Source organism: Mus caroli, chromosome 17, assembly GCF_900094665.2.
Source record: "Mus caroli chromosome 17, CAROLI_EIJ_v1.1, whole genome shotgun sequence".
Taxonomy (NCBI): Eukaryota; Metazoa; Chordata; class Mammalia; order Rodentia; family Muridae; genus Mus; species Mus caroli.
Window position 1 is genome coordinate 75,828,519 of NC_034586.1, and position 4,994 is coordinate 75,833,512.

Genomic DNA, 4,994 nt, shown 5'->3' on the forward strand with positions numbered 1-4,994 from the left:
GCTCACCTTCCTCTTTTAAAACCTCTTGAGCTCTGTTATAGCCTGCTTAGCTTGCATTCATTCTAGAAACTACATGTATACAAAGTATAGTTACTGTGTGTTATGAGAATTAACAGCACTAATTAAGATTAGTATAAAAGAACTTTCATTGGCCTTGACCAGATTACCAAAGTAGGCCTGGTTGTCTGACAAACTGAGTTCATGAAAACTGCTACGCCTTGTGAATTTATAGCGTCATGGAAAGACACATACATACTTTCATCTGTTTACAGCAAGGAGAATTTGTGACATCCTAAATATTTTTTTTTCCTATAGAAGTCTGTTTCAAGTTTATCCTATAGAAAACAGGAAGCTTTTAAAGGGTATTTAGTGTGGGGGAGCAGGATGTTGTTACTGTTGCTGTATTAGACACAGAGTCTCATGTAGCCCAGCCCAGCCTCAAACTCACTATGTAGCAGAAAACAACAATGAACTTCTGATCCTCTGCCTCCTCTTCGGGACTGAAAGTACTAGTATGTGTCATTACTCCTGGTTTATATAGCATGGGGGATCAAACCCAGATCTTCATACACTTTAGACAAGCAGTTTACCATCTGAGCTACATCCCTGGTCTTAAAGGGCTTTATTGAGGCAAGTCATATGATTATATTAGTATTTTAGGGAAGACATTCTGTGGCTGTGAGGAGAGGGGTTATAGGAGGCTATTGGGAGGCCACTGCAGTCTATAAAACTAATGAAAAGTCTCAACAGAAAGGCTGTAGAGGCTGTGATGGACCAATAGGGAAGGACCAATGGAGGACAAAGCGTGGGCTCAGGGTCCACAGAGATGAGGACAGAGTGAGTCTGTAAGTGGCAGGGATCAGTGTCCCATGAGTAATGCTGAGGCTGTGTATTAACTGCTGCAGATGCTATGCTCCGAACCAGCACAGGATACAGAGAGTGTGTGGGCATAGTAGTCAGGGGTCTCTAGAGACACAGAACTGATAGAATGAATCCATTTATCTCTCTCTCTCTCTCTCTCTCTCTCTCTCTCTCTGTCCATCTCTATATGTATGTATCTGCATCTATATCTGTATGTATGTATGTTTGTATGTATGTAAGTATGTATATGAATGGGGTTTACATAACCTGACATGGTGGCTCATGCCTTTAATCTCAACACTCTGGAGGCAAAGGTAGACAGATCTCTGTGAGTTCAAAGCCAGCCTTGTCTACAGAGTGAGTTATAGGAAGCCAGGGTTACACAGAGAATTCTGCCTCAAAAACAACAATAACAACAACAACAAATAGAATGAAATTTATAGGAGTGGATTATAACTAATCCACTAATTATAACTAATTATAAATTATGGTCTAACTATTCCAACAATGGCTGCCTCCCATTGAAAAGTCCAAGAATTCAGCAATTGTTCAGTCCACAACATTGGATGTGTCAGCTGGTCTTCAGTATATGTCGGACTCTTAAATAATTAGACTCTAATGCCAGTGAAGGGGTGAACTTGCCAGCAACGGGGTACGCAAGCCAGGGGACAGCAATCATTTCCTTCTTCCCTGTCCTTTACATAGGCTGCCACAGAGATTAAAGACGGATCTTCCCATCTCAAAAGATCTGAATTTAGGGTAGGTTTTCATGTTTCAAATGATATAATTAATAAAAAATCCTGGGCTAAAGAGATGGCTCAGAGGTTAAGAGCACTGACTGCTCTTTCAGAGGTCCGGAGTTCAATTCCCAGCAACCACATGGTGGCTCAAAACCACCTGTAATGAGATCTAGTGCCCTCTTCTGACCCACAGGGATACATGCAGACAGGTATTGTATACATAATAAATAAATAGATCTTAAAAAAAAATCCCCTTCAGGTACATCCAGCCACTTGGCTCTTAGTTAATTTCGGATGTAGTCAAGTTGACAACCAAGAATAGCCATCAGAGAGGGAAGGGAGCCTTTTCTTGCCTTGATTTCCCCTTGATTCATATTTGGATTCAATAAAGTCAGAACCAACCATACAAAGAAGATTTGCATGGGCCCTAAGCAAGGATAACACCAAAATTTGTGAAATAAAAAATAAAATAAAATAAAAAATAAACCAAAAATCAAAAAATGGCTGTGCTCCTTTTCTTCCTTCCTTTTGTATGTTTTGTTTCTTTGTTTTGTTTTGTTTCTTTGATTTGTTTTGTTTTTAGAGACAAGACTACTCTGTGTAGCCCAGGCTATCCTTAACCTCGAATCCGCCTGCCTCCAGAATGCTGGAATTAAAGGTGTGAGTCACCATTGCCCAGCTCTAAATTCCTAAATTTTTTTCTTTATTTTTATTTTTACTTAAAAATAATTTATTTAATGATAAAAATAATTCTTTTTATTCTATGTGAGTGTCTAGCTTACATGTGTATCTTGTGCATCACATGAATACAGTTCCTGCAGAGGCCGTATATCTCCTGCAACTGGAGTTACAAATGGTTGTGGGCCTCCATACGGATTCTGGGAACTGAACTCAGGTCCTTTGCAAGAGAAGCAGGCGTTCTTAAATCCACTGAGCCAACTCTCGGTGCCTAGTGATGTGTGGTTTGGTGTTTTGTTTTGTTTTGTTTTTATTGCAATCTGTCTGACTACTCCAGCAATGAGCAGAAAAGCTGCTGTCCAACCAGGCCTCCTCTGATTGGCCCTGCAAATAGTTCTAAGGAACACAGAACTATTGCAGGCACAATAAGGAAGTCGAAAGAAGGTCATATCAACTTCCCTCTTCCTCTCTCTCGTTCTCTCGCTCTCTCACTCTCTCGCTCTCTCGCTCTCTCGCTCTCTCGCTCTCTCGCTCTCTCGCTCTCTCGCTCTCTCGCTCTCTCGCTCTCTCGCTCTCTCGCNCTCTCTCGCTCTCTCGCTCTCTCGCTCTCTCGCTCTCTCGCTCTCTCGCTCTCTCGCTCTCTCGCTCTCTCGCTCTCTCGCTCTCTCGCGCTCTCTCGCGCTCTCTCTCTCTAGAATCTAAGATCAGCGTACCGTGCCAGGATACTGATCAAGACTATTGATTTCCTGGGTCGTTTCTGCGGAGGCAGTTGCTTGGGGAAGTGGATTTTGGAAGCAGAGGCTTTTCCCATGTGGTAGCACACAGTGGCTTTGACAGTGCCATTACTTCAGCTCTGGGGATTCTGGAAGGACTCACGCTACACAGAGGCTGCAGAGACTCAGCAGAGACTCAGCTCAAAACCAAGTTGTCCCAGCTCGACACCTTCCCTTGTCAGTCAGTACTGTTTAGAGGAACGCACCGGAGCGAGGCATGCCTGAGTTTTGACATTGGCCATACCTCTGACCCCAGTCTTCCCTGGGCCTCAGTTTTCTCAGCTATGAAATAACAAGCTCACCTTCACTGAAAAGCCACATAAAGATGTAAGTTCTGGCTAGTTTTCTGAATGTCGAAGTTCCAACAGAGAATCTCCAGGGACGAAAGATCTTTTTCTCCTGGGCGATTTCAGGAGACTCAAAACTATGCTTACCTCTCTGTCCTCAGACTTCAGTGACATGGGACATTCACTGTGAATTATTGAGGTTATTAAAGATAAATGTTCTAGCCCATCCCATCTTATGAAAGATACATGCTCTGGCACATCTGAGCCTCACTGCTAAGACTACTGAGTCAGATCCAGTAATCTATATTTTAATAAGCTTCCCAGAAGATTCTAAACGCACCACAGTTTGAGAACCACTGCCTTTCCTACAAATTCAATGCTCCTCCTCTGTGACCTGGTTACCTCTGAAGGAGAGTGCCTGCTCTCAGTTCAGCTGGGGACTACAGTATGGTCTTTTTCCCTGGTTCCTGGCACAGAACCCAAAGCCTTTGGAGTCTCCTGAGTGATGAGCTTTTTATTTGATAATTGCCACGGACCACCCCAGTTGGGTATGGGGTTCCCTGGAATGAGGGTCCTCGAAGCTAGGTGGGTAAGGATTTGGTGGTGACAAACAGAAACAAACACAGAGGCAGTTTGAATCTGAGTGTATTTTGCAGCTCTCAAGCAGGGGATTTTATACATTAAAAAAACCAAACATTACATCTCTTAGAAACTGTATCCAGTGAGACAATCACAAATACCAACAAAAGTCATTTGACACAGTAAAGCACAAAAATCACCCAAGCATTACAACTCTGAAACTATGTATTCAGTGATTCACAAACAGAACAGGTAACATCATTATAAACCATCAAAATATAACAATTCTAAAAGGATGTAGTCAGTGGGGGCTGTCATCCAAGGCTAGTGGCATATTTCCAGGAGCAGGTTAATAAATTTTTAATTGTCAATGCTCGTAACCACTGAACTAACTCTCTAGCCCCATGGTCAGTTATTATTTATCATCTAGTGCCTGATTTTTTATAAATCTTCAATGCATAAATTCAAACTATTTTAATTCTTTCTAATTAAGGCTTTCTTTACCATATACCAAAATCCACCTCTGATGACACACATGTAGCCATATGAAATTTTATTGTTGGGAAAGTTTTTAGCATAATAGTTTTGTAAATGATTTAGAAAGTAAAGTGTTGGTTTCCTTGGGGATAAAGTGATGTTAGTGACCCCCATCTCTAGGGATGGTTTCTTACCCATTATTCTCGCTCAAGATCTTGGCCTAGGCTACCAGGAACTTGTAAATAAGAAAAGGAATAAGAGAAAATAAAACAGATCAATTGCCATGAGAACTACGGCTCAATTTTTTTTTCCTCTGGTGAAGAGTTCCACAACCGGTTCCAGGAGGCCTCCCCCTTTTAAGGTCAATCACCTCAGTCTGTGGAATGTGTCACACAGATCCTACGGGAGGTGGTGTGGCAGATAATAATGGTGGGGGAATGCTCAAAAGATTCAGGATTGGAGCTACTTATCAGAAAAATCAGCCAGGAATTTAAGGGACTAGAAATTTCATCCCCTGACAGGCAGTAATGGTCCATGCCTTTGTTCCTAGCACTGGGGAAGCAGAAACAGGGGATCTCTTGTGAGTCCCAGGCCAACCT

The 4,994-nt window shown here is 42.2% G+C and overlaps 1 non-coding gene across 1 annotated transcript; it reads left to right on the forward strand.

Moving 5' to 3' along the window:
• Window positions 1-1,967: 1,967 nt before the first annotated feature.
• LOC115029836 lies at window positions 1,968-2,073 on the forward strand. Its single transcript, XR_003835392.1, has one exon. It is a non-coding gene; the product is annotated as a U6 spliceosomal RNA (small nuclear RNA).
• Window positions 2,074-4,994: the final 2,921 nt, after the last annotated feature.